General features: G+C 37.5%; 1 protein-coding gene across 1 annotated transcript in view; it reads right to left on the bottom strand.

The window, feature by feature from the left end:
- The window catches only part of LOC122802036 (collagenase 3-like), a 108,312-nt gene that overhangs the window by 77,979 nt on the left and 6,001 nt on the right, over positions 1 to 24,332 (bottom strand). The window lies entirely within an intron of this gene.

Raw genomic sequence — 24,332 nt, 5'->3', positions numbered from 1 at the left:
CAAGCTCATGACATCCAGTGGATAGCAGTACACTATCTGAGTATACTGGAATCAAGCTCATGATATCTAGTGGATAGCAGTACACCATCTGAGTATACTGGAATCAAGCTCATGACATCCAATGGATAGCAGTACACCATCTGAGTATACTGGAATCAAGCTCATGATATCTAGTGGATAGCAGTACACCATCTGAGTATACTGGAATCAAGCTCATGATAGCTAGTGGATAGCAGTACACCATCTGAGTATACTGGAATCAAGCTCATGACATCCAATGGATAGCAGTACACCATCTGAGTATACTGGAATCAAGCTCATGATAGCTAGTGGATAGCAGTACACCATCTGAGTATACTGGAATCAAGCTCATGATAGTTGGTGGATAGCAGTACACCATCTGAGTATACTGGAATCAAGCTCATGACATCCAATGGATAGCAGTACACCATCTGAGTATACTGGAATCAAGCTCATGATAGCTAGTGGATAGCAGTACACCATCTGAGTATACTGGAATCAAGCTCATGACATCCAATGGATAGCAGCACACCATCTGAGTATACTGGAATCAAGCTCATGATAGCTAGTGGATAGCAGTACACCATCTGAGTATACTGGAATCAAGCTCATGATAGTTGGTGGATAGCAGTACACCATCTGAGTATACTGGAATCAAGCTCATGACATCCAATGGATAGCAGCACACCATCTGAGTATACTGGAATCAAGCTCATGATAGCTAGTGGATAGCAGTTCACCATCTGAGTATACTGGAATCAAGCTCATGATAGCTAGTGGATAGCAGTACACCATCTGAGTATACTGGCAGAAGGAGTAGCACTTCATATATTCCATAACCCAGATATAAACACTTAGGACATTTGTAGTATGAAGGTTGTATAACTGGTGACAACACAACAGAAAAGATGTTAATTTCATATTCATCACAAAGTTTAAACTGTAGTCTAAAGACTCATCTGACATAACCAGACATCTGCAAGTATTGAAGAGACCACAGAGGTTTCTCGCTGAGATATTACAGGGTACTCAAAACAAGTCTTATCTGGTAAGATTGGAAGCACTTCACTGTATTCTCTCTCCTACAGGTTCCTAAGGGGTGACCTGTACCTGGCTTACAGGGTAGTGTCTGACCTGGCCCTGATAGAAAATGCTACACATACATAATTCAAACTGCACAAAGGTCATTCGCCCCAGGGATCTTAACCTAGCCTCTGACATGAACAGGTCATGCTGGAGAGATAAATACATCTCCCAGAGACTGCCACTTCTCTGCAACAAGCTTCCAGTTCACATGAAACAGAGCCCCTCTCTGACCCTCTTCAAACACAACCTAGATCAATGGATGGGTTACCGCAAATTCCCTCCTGAGGTAGTGCCCATGTCTGTCCTGGACAGAGGAAGTCTTATTAACTATCATAGACCCTTACCTGTGCAAATTTTGCTCACCTAGCCACCGACAATTGAGGCAACTCAGGATAAATATGGCTAGGCTTGTAAGGCACTAGGGCTGTTAGCCTAGTAACCGTCTATGAACATATGAACCTATAACATTTTATCTTCTTTGCACATTACCTATGATTATTGTCTTCACTGTGGACAATTTTTCTTTTTTCACCATAGTTGTTTGACTCTGGGGTTGGTTTATATAAGTAAGCGGGAGGTGTAGCCAGGTCATTTTTCATCCTGGCCAGTTTCTTATGCTGGCACCCTGCTCAATCCAAAAAAAGATTTTCCCAAAGTTTAGGATCAAAAAGAAAACTGTAACTGCAACAAACACATTGCTACAGTCATCATTCATTTAAGATTTTGCAATATCACTAGCTACTTCTTGCAAGGATACCAGTACTACAGTTGTACCATATTGACAACTGCTCATCATGTCCCTTAACAATGTATTTAGGGCAGCTGTCCCCCTTCTCTGTGCCCTATTTACAGATCTGGTCTAAGAGTACCTACCGCCACCCCACCCCCCCCACGCACACACATACACACATACACACATGCACAACTTACTCCAGTTTTCAAATAAAAGTTTCTTTGTCATTTTTAACTTTGTAAACATTTTGATAGTTTACTTTTGACACTGACTGAGAGGGCAATTCAAATCCCGTGGACATTCCGTATTATGGAGAGCATCCCTTAATTGTGTTGAATGCAAAAGCAAAAATAAGCTCTATATGTGCAAATAATGCAAGATTTCAGAGCATTGTTGATGAAACAAACTCTATATGGTTTAATGGCAAATCGGTCTACATCTCATTTTTAAAAAAGTTTTCATTTCCACTTCATATTAGAGCTCCTTTAGATTCAAACTCAAAATAACTTGCATATATGTACCTGAATATATATGTATACAGACACATACAGTAAAACAGGCAGTTGTTAGTATATATTACTGGGCAATACAGCTGTTGGTGAAACAACTTATAGGTTCATAGGTTCATTGGTTTTTACTAGGCTAATGACCACAAGGGCCTTTTTAAGCCTAGCTATGCATCCCAAATCTCTGACAAGTCCTGATTCCCTTGATAAGTGTAAGCATGGGCTTGGGAGATGAACCACTTACAGATTACCTGTTTGCATTAGAGGCATAGGTGCCAAATCAGGGATGAACTTTTGAGTCACAATCCAGTTGTCCAAGTTGCACTTGAATTGGGTTAGGGAGGAACTCTGCCTCACATGGATGGGGAGCCTGTTCCATTGATGGGGTAGTCTCTGGGATGCATACGCAAGGTTTAAGTCTTTAGAACTGGTAATTCTTGTGTTGTTAGTTTTGTGGATATGCAGGAGGTTCATCAGAATGGGTTCTGACAATGCCCTGCACGCCAGGTATAGATCTCCCCTCAAAAGCCTGTAGGAGACAAAATACAGGGATAGGGCCTTGAGGCAGTCTGCATAGGACGTATTACTTATGCCCTGTATTCTTTTAGTAAGGAACCTCTGTGGATGCTCCAGTTGTTGGATATGCCAGGTTAGGTACATACCAAAGGGGGCATTGTACTCAATGATAGGTCTAATGAATGCCAAGTACAGTTAAACTATGACTTCCTTGGACTTAGATGCCATACCTTTGTTTATAAGTTGCGCAGCATAGAATGATTTCCTCTTCACTGTAGACACATGATGATCAAAGGCTAGATTACTATCTATGTGAGTCCCTAAGTCCCTGATTACTGGGTCAACTCTAAGGGGTGTGTTGTCAATATGATAGTTACCAGCGATGGATGACTTCCCCAAGGATACTATTACGCATTCCTTGGCATTTAGTTTTAATCCATGGCTCTGACACCAGTTGTTTGTCTGTGTCAGCCCCTCTTGGAGAACATTTGTGTCAGTGTAAGATTCAGATATAAATATAGAAAATTGCCATTAAGCACATTGAAAGCTGAATGACAAAATGCTGAAGTTCCCCACTTAAAAGATGCAAGGGTTTGTCCTCGTCTAAAAAAGCCTTTATTTTTCTCTTTTTTCATGTGGATGAAACTGCAGTTGGTTATAGCTTTGACTGGATTTAAGTCAATGAACCATGGCAAAACTAACTGTATCATTAGTAAGTGTCTGTACTATTTGCGCTTCCACAGAAGAACATTTAAACAGGTTCTAGAAAAAGAAACATTCCCTTTCCTGCTTATAATGCCCTGGTGCATGTTTGCTGTCAGATCTAAATGTTGAATCTCCTCTGGTTAAATTATATTATACAACGACTCCCGATTAATATTCAAAAATGTGCATGCTGATAGGTCAGCGTGCATGTTGTAAATCAGAGTTATAGTAATGGAAAAAGGTCCGTTCGCCCAAACTTTTTCCATTACTATAACTCTTTTTTTTAACAGCAATGGAGAATGCAAGATCTCCATTGATTCAAACTGTCTCGCTATGTTAAACGAGTTTAACATAGCGAGACAGCTTTAAAAAAAGCAACGGAGATTCTCCTTTGCTTTTTATAAAGCTGTCTCGCTATGTTAAACTCCTTTACATAGCAAGACAGTTTGTAAAAAGCAACGGAGATCTTGCTTTCTCCGTTGCTTTTTTCAAAACTGTCTCGCTATGTTAAATGGGTTTAACATAGCGAGACAGCTTTTAAAAAAGCAATGGAGATTCTCCGTTGCTTTTTTTAAAGCTGTCTCGCTATGTTAAACCCATTTAACATAGCGAAACAGTTTGTAAAAAGCAACAGAGATCTTGCTTTCTCTGTTGCTTTTGCCCGCAGCTCTGATGTACTTGCATAGGCATATGCATGCGCAGTACATCAGAACTGCCACAGAATACCAGACAGCTACGGAAGGGCAGCAAGAAGGCATTATACAATGCCATTATTTAAGAAAAGTAATTTTTTTTTTTTTAAATAATGTCATTGTATAATAGCAATAACCCACTTCTGGGTGTGGGTAATGCTGGATTTACCCATGGTTGGCTTTGTTTGGCCACTCGAGCTTCATCCTCGTGACCAAACCACACCAACCGTGGGTACATCCAGCATTACCCACACCCAGGTGTGGGTTATTGCTATAATAAAACATGGTCCAAATATTCCAGGTTCTCAGTTCAACTTGGCTAATGGTGTAGGTTAGGCGGGATAAGATATAAGATAACACTCAAACTAACCACAAAGACAGAATGGAGTACATATGGTATAAAAAATAATAAGAAAACCCAAATCATAGCCTAGATTAATACCTTAAATGACAAAAACAGAATTTATTTAAATGCATTATTTTAATTTAGCATATATGTATACATGCCCTGTAGAATTATTTTGAATAAGCATGTTCGATATACATGATATATACTTTTAAATATTTCCCTTTTAAATGTAAAATGAGTTGTTTAATTGACAGTGAGATTTGTATATATATAGCAGTCCTTGTGTTATTCCATATAGACCTGAGGAAGCTAGTTATAGCGAAAGCGCTTGTCTGAATTTGTTTAATATCAATAAAGAAGTATTTATTCACCATTGAATCAAAGAGGTATCTGTTCACTACAGTATCGAAGTGTTCTTTTTGGAATTTGGACATTACACTGAAGTCAACTGTTTGCCTCGCTCCAAGCCAGCCTTTCTTGCTTAGTTTTTACTTTATTTCCGTTTGGCTTGTGAGCGTTCATTCGCAGAGGTGACTGATTTTTCATTTTAATCTGACTTTTAGTTTTATAGTCACCTCACGGAGCAAGCAGTACTTTAATATTTTACCGGACAGTTAATGAAGCAAGCAGCACTCTAATATTGGACACTAATATTGGACAGTTATTTGGGACACCAACACTTGAACATTTGTTTGAGTTATTCATTGTTTTGGCACTTTTTTGTGGCAATTCCTACAATGGCAAGCATAGAACTTGATTACGTTCCTCGTGGTGAACACCAAAGGAACGGACCACCACACCAGAGGAACGGACCATTACACAATCGCTTTAAGCAATACTTGAGCTGCACAGCTATTTCGGCTTGGCGCCTTGAAGCATTGACGCCGAGAGATGACATCAATCTGAGGGAAACAAACATGGAGCGTCTACACCAACTCTTGGATAGCATGGAATGGAGTTTTTGCAAACTGAAAAGATTGCAGGTACAACGCATGCACTTGCGGTACTGTTTAGATGCTAATATTATACCACGAGGGCTACGCATTTTTAACATGCCCAGTCAAGGGCGTGATTATCCTGAACTTTTATTGGCGTGGCAGAAATTAAATATTGAATTTAGTCGCAAATATCTGGAGCTACTAATTAACTTTTTCATACCAGAGGAAGAAGTGCTAATACAGGACATAAATAGTAAACATTCAACTATATTTGAAGAGTTCCCTGAAGGTATTGTTTCTTCACTTTTTGAAAATGTACTAGATAGTGTATCAGCTTTAGAGAGAAAGCTGATACAGCAGAAGAAGCATAAAATTAACAGGGACCTTAACGACTTTAAATTAGGTCATGTGTTCACTTGGCCTAGGTACAATCATAATAATAATCGTGGTGATGATGTTAGTGCCACATTTTGTAACCATGATAATGCTGTCAATGTTAGTGCCACAGTTTGTAACCATGATAATGCTGTCAATGTTGAATATATGCCTGCAAATGCAAATATGAATATGTCTGGTGTCATAGCACATAGTAACAGTAATGTAAATACTAAGCATTCTACATTAGATAATGTGGGCACATTAGGGCCTAATAGGAATATGAACTCAAATTATGCCAATAGAACAACAGGCAAAAGTGGCATTAAATACAATAATGGTAATGCCAAGGTATGTGATCATGATTTAATTAGTAGAAATGTCTCTAATACTCATGGCATTATTCATGTCGATAATAGTAGTCAATGTGATAAGTTAGACACACCTGATGTAGATAAGAGCAAGAGTGTGAATTATATAAATAATAGTAATAGTGAGCTGAGAGTTGCAACAGATGAACACTGTGTCATTGAATTAATGAATTCAGACGGAGATAATATAGACACACAAGTCACTGTTGTGCAGGAAGTTCATCCTAGAGACAGTAATAAAGATATGAATAGTGAGAACCATATGGATGACTCTAATGATGTAATACATATTATGCATCCTAGTATGCAGGAAGAAATTAATTTATATCCTGTAGTAAAAGTGGTTAAAAACAAACCAACTGTTGATAATGTTGACAACAGTGCAGTTGTTAGACGGAAAGTTCAAGGTAGTCAGATAATGACATACCATGATACAGACTTGAATGTTTCTTTTCCCCTCCCTGTGAGGATGGAGAAAGGTCCCAGGCGTATGCGATCTATGAGTCGCGGACGTCAGAAATGGAAATATTCCGAGGAGTTCCCACAGAATCAAATGCTGAAGAAAATGTGGAAAAAATGAGTCAATCAGTGTATAACTTATCTAACAGAGTATTAACTGACAATGACATCAATCTATTAAGTAAAGGAATGAATTTCATACCCAGGAGTAGTAGTACTATCACAGAAACAGTAACAGATCTTAAAATGTTTTGCAGAAATGTCATGTTGAAGTTAATTTTCAAGGATGATGTTTCTATACCACACACAGACAGAAAGTTCACATTTAAGAAACTAAGTGACTTTATTCCTGTCAATCATCCAGTTATAGAGACATACCAGCGCTTGACTGAAGAAGAACTACATAAATATTATAATGAAAAAGGTAGTAAATATCATTTCATTGATAATCTTACCCATAGTGAAAGACTAAGTCTCAAGAACTTGCAGAATGACAGCACTATTGTAGTCAGGCCTGCAGACAAAGGAGGACGAGTGGTAGTCATGGACATTGACCACTACCATACAGCTATGAAGCAGATGTTGGATGATAGTTTTTATCAAATTATCCTACCATCTACCATAGAAAATATAATTAGGTCAATTAGGAACATGTTACAGGATTTGTATCAGGGCAAGCTAATAGACGAAGATTTATATGGGTATTTGTTCATCAAAGATCCTCTCATACCTATCATGCATGGACTTCCGAAAATCCACAAAGATTTAAAAGATCCTCCCATGAGACCGATAGTCTCAGGACGAGGATGGATAACAGAACATTTATCTGTGTATATTGAAAAGAATCTTAGACCAATACTAAATGACAATAGGTACGTCCTTAGAGATTCTAAACAGTTTTTACTTGACTTGTATGGTTGCATTGGTGAACAAATTGAAATAGAGTCATGTATATTTGTCACTCTTGACATTCAGTCATTGTTCACAGTTATACCGAATGTGTTAGGCCTGACTTTTATTTCTGAGTATTTAAAAGAGCATAGTAACTATGATTCAATGAAGATAGATTTAATTCTACAATTTCTGGAACTAGTACTTGATAATAATATTTTCATGTTTGATGATGTTACTTATAAGCAGGTGGATGGTGTTGCAATGGGCACACCATGCGCTAATAGTTACGCAAACATGTTTTTGGCCCGATGGGAGGAAAATATCCTGTACAAGACAGAGCTATATGAAAAATATGTAATATTTTTCAGACATTTTGTAGATGATGTTTTTATTTTATGGAAAGGGACAGTGGAGCAGTTAGAGTTGTTTTTAGAAACTATAAATACTTTGACTGATTTTCTTAGATTTACCATGAACTATTCTATGAACAGGATAGAGTTCCTGGACTTGTATATTGAGAGACTACCAAATGGCTTGGTGAATACTGGCATATTCAGAAAGAATTGCTATTGCAATTCTTTATTAATGAGATCAAGTATGCACCCCTCATTTGTCTTCAAAAATATTGTGAGAGGACAGGGAATAAGGGCATCTAGACTTAACCCTACTAATGAAGGTTTTGGTAATGAACTTCATAGTCTGAGGGACAGACTATTTGAGAGAGGCTATGATAGACAAGAAATAGATAGTAATCTAAAAGATGTACCTAAGTTAAGATGTACTACTGCCATACCATATTTTGGACCACAGGCATATGGAAGTGAACAGGATATGAGGATACACAATACCGCCAATGTGAAATTTATGACCTCATATACATCAGATTGGTATATAGTCAGGAACATTGTAAGTAGATTTTGGACTGTTTTTCAAATAGATGAGGATATCAAGAATATTGTAGGTGATACACCGAAATTCCAGTATAGGAACAAAAAGAACCTTAAGAGGATGTTATGCTATACCAATGTGAGCAGTAACAGTAGGAAGTTAGGTAATACTACACCGTGTGGTAAATGCAATTTCTGCATGTATATAGATACCATTTCAACCTTTGTACACCCGGATACAGGAAAGAATTTTAAAACAACAACCATAGCTGATTGTATGACCTGTAATATAGTGTATCTTGCTGTATGTCAAGTATGTGCCAGCTTTTATGTAGGCAAGACTAACCGCAAATTCAGGGATCGTATCAGAGAACATATTTACAACATAAGGAAAGGGTCCCCTAATAATGCCCTAGCTAAACATGTGATTGATAATGACCCATCACATAATTTTCTGTTTAGAGTATTGGAAGTTATACCCATCAATGTGAGAGGAGGAGATATTAACAACCATACTGAGGATAGAGAGAATGATTGGATCATACGCTTAAGGGCAGATCATGGGTCAGGTTTGAATGAAAGAGTATCCATTAAACCAAGACTAAGAAAGAGGAGGAAAATTAAATAAGGTGTTTTATATAACATGATATGTATCTAGGTATAAGTAAATATGTACATAAATATTTGAAAATTTTTATATATATATATATATATATATATATATATATATATATATATATATATATATACATTTTTTATCATATTTCTTAGCATGTCTTAGACATGCTATTATTAGTACTCATACAAAATGCACTTTAATATATAGTCATATGTAACATTTTTTATATATTTTTTATGGTTTTATATATACATGAAACATTGAATTGATTTTAACAAAGTTAATTTATATTATACCAGTACTATATTAAATCTAGAAGCTTATTATCTTTTATTAGGTACGTATATATTATTATTATGTATTATTGTTGACTTACATATATGAATCATAAGATACTATCAGGAATGCATCATATTAATATACATAAATATAAGTATATGCATAGATATTTACTAATGTATTATTTATTCTGTATAAATGCATTATTTTAATTTAGCATATATGTATACATGCCCTGTAGAATTATTTTGAATAAGCATGTTCGATATACATGATATATACTTTTAAGTATTTCCCTTTTAAATGTAAAATGAGTTGTTTAATTGACAGTGAGATTTGTATATATATAGCAGTCCTTGTGTTATTCCATATAGACCTGAGGAAGCTAGTTATAGTGAAAGCGCTTGTCTGAATTTGTTTAATATCAATAAAGAAGTATTTATTCACCATTGAATCAAAGAGGTATCTGTTCACTACAGTATCGAAGTGTTCTTTTTGGAATTTGGACATTACACTGAAGTCAACTGTTTGCCTCGCTCCAAGCCAGCCTTTCTTGTTTAGAATTTATTTAGTGCTTTCATCCAACTGTTGAAGAACTTCATCAGAATAAAACTTACATTGTACAGAACGTGAATAAATATCGAAATCTTAGAACATTACATTGTCAGTTAGGAAATTATATCATCAAATGCTATACAAACTGCATCTGAAAGGCTTAAATCTGTCATTTATCATAAACCAACTTTTTATGATGCGTATTTGCATTTGAATAGCAGCCATACTTTTAAACAAAAACATTATATTGTCAAGGGGCAGATGGTTAGATCATCAAGGCTAATTTTTGAAATTTTGATGACAAGCTATTTTATCATAAATTTGACATTTTAAGCGGTATATTTTTAAATAGAAGTTATCCACTTGACTTCATTAACAGTATAAAAAGCATATTAGTGATTCTAGGATTTTAAATATGAGTTTTAGTGGTAATTGATGAAATAACAATGTTTTATCCATATACATAACAGCTATAGTTTTCACTTTTTCTCTAGAATCACATAAAATAAGAAGCATCATTTCCATTAACTGTTAATTTGGTATCCAATATTAAGGTGGCTGTAGACAAACATGATTTAGTACCACACTTTACTTATAAATTGAGTGAGAATATTTAGGCCATGGTCAAAACTGACACTTCTGAGTGTTCTCTGACATTTACCAGTAATTATATGATCAGATGTAGTTCTTGCCTCGAGTGTCAATTTATTCACAAGGGACCTAATATCAGCCTAGATAATTAATATAAAGACATTCTATATACCAGCGACTATAATTGTAAAACCTCATGTGTGATTTATGACGTGTAGCACCTGTGAAGCAATTTATACTCGTAAGCTGGGAGGAGATACAAAGTCAAATATAATGAACATATTTGCATCTTTAAAAATCACAACATGAGCAGTGTAATATGATTGGTTAAACAGGATGACGCCCTGGAGCTCATCCACATCCAAGTCTCCACAGGCAAGGTTCCCTACCATGTTCTGGCCAGCTACAGGTCACTCTCTATGACCCATGAATTTCACAACTCTTACCTAGGGAAGTAAATATTGTGGGAAGAAATAGCCAGGGAATTGTTGTGGCTAGGCTTGTACAGGCCCTAGGGCTGATGGCCTAGTACCAACCTATGAACCTATGAACCTAGACCTACTAGAGGTGTGCATCATCCAACCAAATACCCTATTCATAGGCCACCTTAACTACCCCTCTATAGACTGGGAAATGTACACTACCTCTAACTCACAGGCACAATGTTTCCTGGACTTTATCTAATGGACAGAGGTCAATAAGGTAATCCTCAAGTAACATACTCGCCCACATATCATTTAACTACTGCTTTACTTTCATAATCCACCATATAAGCATCCAAGGAACTTGTGGACAAAACTGGGTTGGGTTTCCCAACTAGGCTTGTAAAGACCATGCTGGTTGTTAACCTAATATAAACCTATGAACCTATGAACTTATAAACACACCAGGGCACGTTCAGGGTTCTAAATTATACACTATTTTATTTTGGAATGTGAATATGGAAAACTACAATCCACCCTGTTACAGGCCCCATGAGGAGTTCAGTGTCTCTCCAACCCAACACCACTTTAAGTATTCAGCTGCGGTACCATCTTTATCATTCTTATAAGAAAAGCGCAGTCCAGGTCTGAACTGTCTGCAAACAGCTAAAGTTAACTTTGAACCTAACACCACTCTAAGTATTGAACTGCGGTACCACCTTTATCATTCTTATAAGAAAAGCGCAGTCCGGGTCTGAACTGTCTGCAAAACTTTGAGAACGTGTCTACCTGTTTGATCCAATATTCATTATCCCCTGGAGAGCCCTCTGCCTTGGCTTGTAAGGAGCCCCCCCACACACATACACTCATCTTCCATTTTCTCTCTTATTCCCTTCTGTTAGCAAATAGTATCCATAACTGATAAATACTGTGTGTTTGTTAATTTAAACTGAGACCACAGTAGCCTACTGATACAAGGTTATCCTGTTTTTCCACCTGAGAAATGGTTAAGAAATGACTTACAGTTTCAGAGCAGTCCTTGGACAATTCTGATTGTTTCTTAAACACAAACTTGTCTTTGCTTTGGCTCATTAGCAGAAGTACAAAAGAACTGCCTGCTCACACCCTTGTTCTCCCCCTCCCCCTTCCCTGTTTACTACCTTAAGCCAATCCCAAAGTTAATAAATATTACCTGTGGCAGACACCATTTTTAAAACTACAACCACCCTTTGAGCACCTCATGCTCGGCTCTGCCATAAAACTTATTAAAACTGCCTGAACTGGGGCACAGCTAACTGATAGTTTGTGGAAATACAGGGTACCTACCTGAGTCTCCACATTCACGATCATATGTTCTTTTATCAGTTTACTCTGTTACCTGATTGTTTCCAGCCCCCTATTCTCTCCCGCCCCCAGTGGTCCTACCTTTATTACACTCACAAACCCCTCCCATCTTTCCAATAGCCAACCACGGCACTAAACCTAACACTACCTCCACCATTTCCCGCTACTATCACTCCTCCTCAGCTAACATGTATAAGCATACCACACATATGCTCACTGCATGCACTCTCCTTGCATATCTTACATCCTACCAAAACTCCATCTTTCCCCCACTCAATCACTACCACTGTACTACTACTCACACCACCACTCATGTCTCACCCTCACTCAGCTCCCCTCCCATCAACTCAAGAACCATCCCTATGCACCCCTCGCATATTCTAGCAACTATATTACTCAAACATAAAGCATCCCTACAACTTAACATAGTAACCCTCCCACCATACCTATTACCCACAGAGCACAATCATAAAGTTTCCCTAGTAAGCAAACACATTCAAAAACTGAGAAGACTAATAACCTCATTCATATCAAAACTAGCCCTAAGTGGAGACATACACCCCAACCCTGGCCCTACCATCTCCAACCCCAATCTTCATAATCAGACTAGAATCCACAACTTCTTCCATATCACAGCCAATAGAAAGCCAAGTGACTTCCTTCTACTAAGCCTAAATATTAGAAGTATATCCAACAAAATCCATGAACTCCATGCCACCATAGACTTGTATTCCCCAGATATAGTCACCTGACAGAAACTTGGCCAAAACCTCACATTACCAGTGAGCAGATCCTCCCTACCGGTTACGGCATACTAAGAGTAGACCAGTTAAACAAGAAAGGAGGCGCTGCAGCTATAATATTTAAACAGCATCTAAACAGCCAGATCTTAAAATCATCAGCTCCACAAATAGGCAATGAAGAAATAATATATACCAACCTCAAAATAAACCAAAACAAAACCATCAACATAATTGGATGCTACTACCCACCTGGCCAAAACATCCCTCCACTAGAAAACCTCCTCAGCTGGTCTACCCACCATCTTCCCCAAGAAACTATAATTTTAGGTGATTTCGATATTGACTGGCAATCCTGTTCTGGCAACCATCCAACCCATCATGTAAACCTTCTTGGCTTCACCCAACTAATCCAGTTGCCAACCAGGATAAATAAAAACTCCAACAAGCACACTACCCTGGATTGGATACTAGTCAGTAAGAGACCCCAGTTATATATAACAGGCTGCATATCAGATAGCCTCAGTGATCACTCCCCAACATTCCTACTCAAAAAATACCTATACCAAGCTAAACCTGTCATCTACCATCAAATACGTAAAAAACTAAACTTTAACCAACTCACATTCATCTCATCCCTCAAAAAGATTAACTGGCATCCTCTAAAGTACCTCAGTCTTGATGACGCAGTTGAATTTTTTAATACTGCCTTCCTGAGCATCCTTAATTACCATGCCCCCATAACGCTTTCCAGAACCAAAGCACAGCCCTCCCCATGGCTACAGAAAACCACTAAGTCAGAAATGAAAAACAGGGATAAAGCCTGGGAGCACTGGCACAAAACCGAAACCTCCTCAACTAGATAGAAATTCCTAGAACTACGCAATAGAGTCAAAAAGCTAATAAAACAGGACAAATTCCAATACTACCAGTCTGCCCTAGACTCCTCCCAACACAGCCCCAAACAATTCTGGTCCTCCATAAACTCCATCCTCCGCCCAGGTAAAGTCAGTACCCCTCCTCCTAACATCCCTCACTCCTCCAAAAATATTGCTACCTCATTCAACACACACTTCACACAAACCATACTCTTACTAACTACACAACACAACCCCCCTCCCCTCCAACCCACACCTTCAACTAGTAATCTCCCCACTGCCTTCTCTTTTTCTCCTGTGCCTACCTCCAACATAAAAAAACTCTTAACTAAACTTAAGCCCACCAAATTAGCAGCAGACAACCTCCCAAGTGAATAGCTGCAAATCGCAGCTGATGATCTGGCCTACCCAGTATCCATCTTGATTAACCAATTTCTGTCAGAAAGTTACATTCCCACACTATGGAAAGTATCACATATAATTCCCCTCCACAAAGGTGGCCCCTCCACAGAACTAACCAACTACCGCCCCATAGCTATTCTCTCTCCACTCTCCAAAATACCAGAGAGATGCATTCACTCTCAGGTCTCAGACTACCTCCTTACTAACAACATCCTTTCCAATACTCAACATGGTTTCCGACCAAACCATAGCACCACCACTGCCTTACTCTCCTTTACTAACACTATCCTTCAGCATAAAAACAATGGCTATCTCTCCTCTGCTACTTTCCTAGACCTATCTAAAGCATTTGACATGGTCCCACACAAACAGCTCATCTCTGTCCTCAATAACCTATCCTTCTCTCAATCAGTCACCAACTGGTTTCAGAGTTACCTGTCTGACTGCCAACAATCCATTGTTTGGCAGAATGACATATCTCCCCAACTACCCTGTCTCTATAGGGGTTCCCCAAGGATCCATCCTTGGACCCCTACTCTTCTCTATTTTCACCAATAATCTAGCCTCTGCCACCAAACATGGCACACTCATACAATACGCAGATGACCCAACCATCATCTGCTCAGCCCAGTCCCTACCCAAACTGCAAAAAGTCACACAGGAAGCCTTTTCCTCTGTTGAAACTTGGTTATCCGATGCCCAATTAATGCTCAACCCAAACAAAACTAAACTACTCATCTTCCAACCCACCAAACATACTCAAAACAACTCTCACCTTAACATCACAGTAAAAGACACCACTATACACCCAACAGAATACACAAAATTGCTAGGAGTGGAAATAGACAATAAACTAAAATTTGACATTCACATATCCATGACCATAAAAAAGTCAACAAAAAACTAGGAGCATTATACAGAAATAAGCAACTTCTCACCAAAGCAGCAAAGATTTCAGTAGCAAATTCCCACCTTATCTCCACCCTACTTTATGCCTCTCCAATATATACCAACCTAAGGCAATGCGATCTAAGCAAGCTAGAGACCTGCTACAACTAAATCGGCAAATTCGCCACAGGGGCATCCTACCATAGTCACCACTGTCTCTCACTTGCTGAACTGGGCTGGCTTGAACTCCCTCACCTCCTTCAATGGTATCAACTCACACTCGCCCACAAACTAGTTAACCATCCACTAAATGTCCCATCCCTCCAGAATCTACTCCAACCCTATCGCACCAACAGACCACTAAGATCCAGCAACAAAAATCACTTGCAGATCACTAAGGCCAATAACTCCCACCCACAATTACCTCTGTACCATTGTGCACGCACTTCAAAACTTTACTAAAAACGCACCTAAAAACATGCTGGCTATGCCCTTGCAACTCTCACTCTAATATCACCCACCCCATCCACCCACCCACTACCTTTCTTTCCACCCCACTACCTACCTTGATTATAGCAAGCTTGGATGCTCATAAGCCTACTACTTATTATACAGCAGGAACTTCTTATTGTAACAATTGTTAATGTCTGTTATGTACTTCGCAGATAAAGATTCTAGTTGTCTACTGATGTACTATGTTCTTCATCTGTAACTATGTTTGTAATTGTTAATTGCTATGTTAATCAAATTGTTAATTGCTATGTAAATCCAGTGTAACTACTGTCTGTATATTTTAACTGTGGAGCTTTTCTCCCCGGGCCTCTGCTGAAAATGGACCTACATCCAGTCGGACGCTCCCGGTCAACAAATGTAAACAAATAAATAAATTAATATGAAATATAAGGGGTGGAAACTGAGTGGGCATTGCTGAGGATAGAAAAATGACTTGGCGATTATGGCTCAGTGACAGATCTTCCCCAGGGTTGAATTAATATATCTCTATTAATGGTATTCTGCTGTTATATTCACTTAGTTTTTATTAGTATTCTTGTATTTATCTGTTTCAAGATGTATTATATAATGTTTGCATTTTTGTTTAATATTTTGATGATGTAATTTCCTGATTGATGACATATTTCTTTTGATTTTGAAATATTTTCATGCTTTGTAAATTAATGATCATTCTGATGAAGTCCTTCAATAATTGGATGAAAACTCTAAATAAATTATTTTTCTTGCCATTCAAAGTATTAATCTTGGCTATGATTGCTGTTGTGTTTTGGTGTTCAGGATAAGATCATACTGTACACAGTCCTTTTTAGTTCACAGCCTCAGCATTGTGAAAATTTACCTTTACCACTGAAACATTGCTACCTGATTAATAACAGGCAGCAGTCAGGAATTTCAGTGAAGTGTAAATATATCTATGGAGCTCTTTTCTTTGTTGCTTGCTCTTCTAATTAGCCAGTACCTTCTACACTATATTTGGCAGCAAAGGTATTACATGGAATTGCTGATTCCATAAGGAGCTCATGTGTGACAAATATCTTCTTGTTTGCAACACAAGCCGTGCCCCTTCACAACCCCCCTTCAAACGTTTCAGACTTACCTCACTGTCAATTCACCTATTTTCTCATAAACCTCATTCCCAACCTCCCCTCTGCCTTCATCCAGTCACAGATTCCATTTTTCAAACATTTCCTAAACTTTGTAATTTTTCTGTTGGGAAGCTGATGGAAAAATGTTTCTCAGAGCATTGCAGGTAGTCAGCGTCACATTTTCCGAAACTGTGATCTACCTAGTTTCTGATGAAAATGAATGAGATAGATCTGCAACAGGAAGGGGTATCCAGTTGGCATAGCATATAGTAGCAGGATGTGGCAGATGTCAGAGGCAAGCAGATAAGACAAAATAAGGGTAAAAATAGACAACTGCAACTGAACAGGCAAGGTGTTCAATTTATGTATCTTATCATCTAGGACCAGTGACTGTACCTTCCCTGAACTTAATACAGCAGCAGGTTTGCTAAGAAACACTGAACACATTTATTAAAAATGCATAAAGTTAGCATTCCCTCATTTCCCTGTCAGTATCAAGTATCACAGGAATTTCAAAAACAAATCACACTGGTTGCCTATCATAATACACAAACTATACAATAAAAGAAAGAAAGCTCTTAAATTATTTAGCATATACACCCTATCTTTTTAGTGATGATATCAAAAGCATTACAAAAACATCTGAAAACCACTATGAGGTCCATTAAAGGAGTCCATGAACATAGGGTGGCCTCTGAAGCCAAAGGCAATTATAAATCCTTCTTTTTCCATGTTGGAAAACTAAATAACAATACCCTGCATTACTCAACAAGTATTCATAGTGATTCCTTCTATTCTGACCCAGTTGCTATTGCCAATATTTTTCCCAAAACAATTGTGCCAGCTTCATCCCAATGACTTCTATTCAAAGCCCCAAAATGTCTGAATCCCTTGTTCTACATCTAACTCTAAAGATAATTTACTGAAAGTACTAACCAAGGACAAAAATACTTCCTTCGTGGAAAATGACAATATACATAATTGCTTAATTAATAGGGTTAAACTTGACCTTCAGACACACACCTCAAACTGTTTGAGCAAAGTTTTCCTTTGTTTTTTGTTTTTTTCACTGAAGAGTGAGTCCCTGCAGAGGTGATGTCACCCTTGCAACCAACCTTGGTAATTACAGACCTATCAGCCTTGCAAGCCTTATCCACAAAGCCATTGAATGTATTATAACTGACATCATGAACTGCAATATCAAGAATTTTGTTAGACTTGACTCCCAACAGTTTGGTTTTATGAAGGGTGAATCCTGTCTACTTAATCTAATAAACTTCTTCTAAAGGGTTATGGAGGCTGTAGATGATGGCTATATAGTGCATATGACACATGTTAATCTGGTCAAGGGCTTTGACACCATTGCCCATACTGACATCATACAAAAGCTAAATGCTTTAAAAGTTGACTCATATGTGGTAAGATGAATACCAAACTGGCTGAAAGACAGACCCATCCCACACAATGTGAGTAGCAGGTATCTCATTAGAAAGTATGAGAGAGACTAGTAGTGTCCCTCAAGGCTTGGTGCTTGTATTTACTCCTTAGATCTCAAAACAAAGAGACAAGACTTCTGGCTAACAAAGTCTACAGAGAACTGCAAACTTAGAGCTATTGTTACATCTCACTATGATACTCAAGTCCTCTAGAATGAACTCTCCCTAGAAAACTGTTGTACTGAAAATTTGCAAAAAATAAATGCTAAAAAGTGTAGTATCATCAGTTTTCATAGACAAGCCTGCCCCTCATCATATTGTATAGACATCCGATGACTATAATATGAAAACGTACTTAGGGACTTAGGCATCTGGGTTGATAGCTCTCTCCTTCACTTCTGACACTCGTGACAATGGTTGTTAGAATATCCTTTGGCTTAGCCCAAATAATTGCCAAAGGAATATCATCAAGGTCTAAAGAGGTAATGCACACAATTTAAAAAGCTACTAACAACTAACTTAAACAATGCTTGGCTATGAAACTGTAACTCTCCTGGCTAATACTAACCTCTGTATAGGTAACCATATACTGCACATTGTGTGGTATTATACCCTCTGTATAGGTAACCATATACTGCTCATTGTGTGGTATTATACCCTCTGTATAGGTAACCATATACTGCTCATTGTGTGCTATTATACCCTCTGTATAGGTAACCGCATGCTGCTCATTATGTGCTATTATACCCTCTGTATAGGTAACCATATACTGCTCATTGTGTGCTATTATACCCTCTGTATAGGTAACCATATACTGCTCATTGTGTGCTATTATACCCTCTGTATAGGTAACCACATGCTGTTCATTGTGTGCTATTATACTACTCTTCCTGAACTCACTTGCGCAGCAACTTGCTAAAATCTAATTTAGTTTTGTTCTGTGTATAATGTTGATGTTACCTCTGGTAAACTGTATTTCTCCTCATTGTATAAATACTATTATTTGCTTATAGCAACAAGCAAAAAAGGGAGAAAACACCAAAAGCAATAATCCAAGCACAGTTCCAGAATGTCAGCCTGATGTGTTAGTGTCCCCAGAGAGGAGACATGTTCATTACAAAGTACCCAGATTAGTTGCCAAGTCCAATACAAGAAAAAAGATAAAGACCCATAAGATGGTATAGGTAGGTACACCACCGCCACAGGAAGACACACAAAACAGGGAAGATACAACAAACCTTCATCACATTTCGACAGCAACAATCCCAATGATATTGGAATATTATTGTATATTAATGGACAGGAATGGGAAACATTCAAGGCATTTCAACAACCTGCCCAATTGAAATGCAAAAGAAATTCAAGTAGGGCAGAAATATAAGAGCTTGTTGGAGCAAGCTTGAGAGAGCAACAACACACAACACATAAGGGGACATATAAATGTGACATATAATCACGGTGCCAATACACAATGCCCTTACATAACACAAGATGACAAAGCCTTGAAACAATAATTTCATCAGAGTCGAATATATAGGAATATTTCCAACTGCAACAGTCAAGGAGTAGTATATCTGGACAGAATGCCATCATGCCATATCTGCAAAAACAGAGCCAAGACAGATACTACACTTATAGGATATTAACATATGCAATACCACATAGAAGCTAAATAAAAACAACGCTTTGTACAAACACACAAACACCAGATACAGCAGATATATTTTTTTTTGTGGGAAGAAAGTATACCTAGGAACAGGGGGGGGGGGGGGAGGAAAGGTTGGAACAAAAGGAGACTCACTGGCAAATTTTCAAAAAAAAAAAAAAAAAAAAATTAAAACATTTACATTTCCATATTACCTTAATTATTAAAACTTTATATCTATAATAAATATATATATATATTTTTTTATTTATTTATTTTTTTTTTTTATCAAGTACTACAGTTCACTGTTGGCTACTGTTGGCATTAGTGGTAAACCTGTATAAGTATTTATAAGTATTTAGTATGTATGTTTAGTATGGTAGAGTACACAGAATACAGTTTTTTTTTTATTTATTTTATTTTTTTTTTATTTGGGATTTTATTGATTATGTTAGTGCATTTTAAATTTGATACTCAAGAGTTTTTATTGTTTGAAGAAGAAGAAGTTTGATCAAAAAACGTGTATTGGTTACCTGTTGGACCAGCTAATAATAAAAAGTTTTATTTTCAGTACTTTTTGCACTTTTCTCTTGGATTATCTATTGGCAATCCCCCCGCTTGTGCTTGGATTATTTGTATTATTTACTTATGTATTGCCATTGCTAGTTTGTCAATTTATACAATGATATTTTTGTGCTTTTCTACCCTGGCCTCCACTGAAAAAGGACCTGTGTCCAATCAGACATTCCCAATAAACAAATGTAAAATAATAAAATAATAATAAAAGTACATGTTAAGTTACCTTGTTCTTGTCTTAAAATGTTTTAATAGGAAGCAGATTAACCGTTATATTGCCACATCCTTAAAATTGTAGGAGATGTCATTTTAGCAAAAGTAGACAGCATTTTCGGATAGAACTGAGCAAAGGATATCACACTTAACAAATAACATTCTGGGACTTTTTATTATGCTCTGATTAAATGTAAAATGTTTATCCTGAGTTTACTGAAGGGATGTACTATTCAAATCATTTGGTCATTGTCAGTAAACATATGGTATGCACGGTTTACTCGTGGAAGAAGTGGATAGCTCGTACTTTAGCTGAAGAAATGCATAGTTACATAAGATGATTCCAGCAGGAAATATATGCTCCTCTAAGTCTATTAATATGTATTTAATCCAAATGAAACTTTTCTTTACCTGATGGGGTCATTACTTCCCCTAACTGGCTCATTACTTTCCATGACTGTCTCATTACTTTCAGTGACTGGTTTATTACTTCACCTGACTGGCTCTTTGCTTATTCCAGTGGTTGTGGCATACGTGAGTACCTGTGTTGAACTGCACGCTACTTCTGAGAATGGATCCCCATATCTGCTGCTCATTCTCTGATTCAGTTTTTTTCTTGAATATGTACTGAATTACCCCCTCAGTTTGTCTGCCACCCATATCCCATCTTCTCCCCATCTTTTATTCAATCTCTACCTTTCCCACCTTGTTCCTGAAATGTGGCTTGTTCATTTACATTATTGGTTTAATTTCACTTTTATCAGAAATATGCGTGTAAAGCATTAGGAGCCTTCCCATTCCTTATTTCCTCCATGCCTTTCAAAATTTTCATGTCATCATTTCATGCTGTTTACTAACACAGTTCACTTGCTTTCTAACAAAATGGCTAATGCAATAAATGTAGGTACTACTGAGTATGCTCAGATGAGATATATGGACATACACCAGGCAATGCCTTTCTGTACAGTTAAAACAATAAACAGCACAAAACTTGTTTTCTTGTCTGGTGTGTCTTTATTTAATATAATTTTTGTAAATGTAACCAAAGTCAGATAGAATTCATTTCACGAAATGCCAACTAGGCACATTGATGAATGTCACCAACTCCAAGCAAAAATCTAAGATGGGTAGAGTCAAGAAAGCAAAAATCATTTTTCATCTGGTAGAATAACTGTCATGCTAGCAAATATGGAAGCTGGTGGACTGAGTAATATCTATGTTGGATGACAGAGATCATCAGAAGCAAAGTTTTGGAATGGCAAAAGACAATTTAAAAACTCTGCTGGGGAAATTAATCAAATAAGAGAAAATAGTGCACAAATAAGTACTTGCATTACTGCATTTTGTGTTTAAACCTTTCTCCATACTTACATGATGAGCCCCCATTCGCCTGCAGAGGCCCTGTAATTAGAAATGTGACATGAGCTTGGCAGAAATCCCTGCCCATTCTCCAGCATGGTCACACCCATCCTTCTTGACTGCCCCCATGGCATTAGTTGATGTCAGCTGACCTAGGCTATATTCAGGGATTTAGCCCTTTATGCCACTGGTGCAGGCTTAGAGAAGCACTTGTTTGACAAAAAGCAAAATAAGTTGTACAAAACTACTTACATTATGTACACTTTGTGTGAAAAGTAGTTTCGCAAAACAGTGCAAATATATTTGCCATATTCAATGAGACTATATTTTGAATATATCAAAATAAAATATGTGTTGATTTTTTCCATAGCAAGGTAGTATTTATATAGGGGAAATTGTTCGCTGCAGATACAGTTTGTCAAAACTGAAACTCATCCAAACATTCCTTTATCCCTATATGTATATATATATATATATATATATATATATATATATATATATATACATATATCATGTGTATGTGTGCATTTATATAGTATTTGTAAACGCTAAACTGATCATGGAGCAAACAATAACTTGTGCATGTGTGCATTCTGGAAACCTTTGTGAGCAAATAGTCAGGGTGTTGTTAACTGAATTGCACATTTTGCAGCATGATAGTATGATTGTAGTGTGGGTGCATTTATTATCAGTGTGGAACACTGATAAAGAGATGTGAAAAAATGTGGCTCTACTACATCTGCAAAAAAATTTATGTCACAAAGATATTGTAATTTATACCATGTAATCTAAGACGGGTAGTATTTCCCATAAGTTAGGCTAACTTTAGCTTCCTTCAAAACTGCATGTGTTTTGCAGAACCACTTCATTCAAGACCATCCATACTAAAAATGTGTTGCTATCACATTTGAAATAAATATAAAGTAATTTTGATTATGTAGTAGAGCTACATAGATTGATAAAGCATTGTTAGGTTCAAGATGGACTGACTAAGACACTTAGTGACAGGTTAGTGTGTGGCACATACCTAAAACATTGCTGCTGAAATCAAATATAAGCTAAGATAAAGCAATAAAAATTGCAGTGCCCTTGAGAACAGCTGTGAAGGTTGCAAAATTAATTATAAGACTGAATTGTCAATGCTGCAGATACTGAGCTTATTCAAGGAGCAACATTGATTTCTTTATTGTCTCAAAAAGGAAACACTGACAAGGCTTATAGAGGTAGACATGGTGATGATGACTGTCCTGGTACTTTGTTTGGAAAGGCATGCAAAAGCAGCACCTATAAGTAAAGATGTGAAGGAAATGCAGAAGGTTTGTTATCGATTTGTACAGATGGGAATGTTTCTTTCCTGCCTAGTTTGTAATGAATAATCATTTTCCTGAAACACTCTACTGTCTCCGTATTTTTAATACTTCACCATAGTTTTGTCAGGACCAACTGTTTCTGCTGGCTGGTTTGCCTCTTTACTAATAAAGGTCTTGGCTTCTTTCTCATGGACAGATTTGGAGCATACACATGGTATGCCCTTTCAGTTAACAATCCCTGCTGTGGAATACCAGTCCAGTTGCTTATTTGTGCCCTTATAAATTTAGGTTTATAGATTCGCACTAGACTAACCGCCCTTGTAGGCCATTTCAAACTTAGCCAATTACTCCATGTAAGGATCAAACCCTGTACTTTGTGTCTACAAGGTAAATACCCTAACCATTATGCCAAACTCCTACATTTGGTGCCTTCTGGTTTCTCTGGAAGGACAGAAAATCTCATTTTTTCCATATGTGCTTTCTCTTCTAATGCTACCATGTGAAGCATCTCTTCTTGAGCAGTCTCATACTCCACCAGCCTTTTCTTCATTTCAACCTCTGATTTTTGCAGTTTTATCAGCTCATCTGAATATCTGTTTAAAGCTTCTTCCATTGTTTTCCACCTTTTGTTATCTGAGTTGATATACATGGTCAGTGTTTCATTTATTGCAATCAGCTCTGAACACATTTGACTTATTTTTTCCTCTAGGTTATTGGAAGTCATGTCTTGCACCAAAGCTGCAGCTTGAACTACTTTTAGCTGAACACCTGCAGGATTCTTTCGAGTCACCGTTTACTCCTCAATTTTTTAAGTTGATTTTCTTTCAGGCTCTCTTAGTTTCTTCTTTGCAGCGGTAATCGTTGCTGCCTCACAGCAAGAGGTTCTCCGGTTCAATCCTCTGCTGAGGTGCCTTCTGTGCGGAGTCTGCATGTCCTCCCTGTGGT

Source organism: Protopterus annectens, chromosome 5.part0 (assembly GCF_019279795.1).
Source record: "Protopterus annectens isolate FY-2018-M chromosome 5.part0, PAN1.0, whole genome shotgun sequence".
Lineage (NCBI taxonomy): Eukaryota > Metazoa > Chordata > Ceratodontiformes > Protopteridae > Protopterus > Protopterus annectens.
Note: the sequence above shows the minus strand (reverse complement) of the source record. Positions and strands in the feature narration are given on the sequence as shown.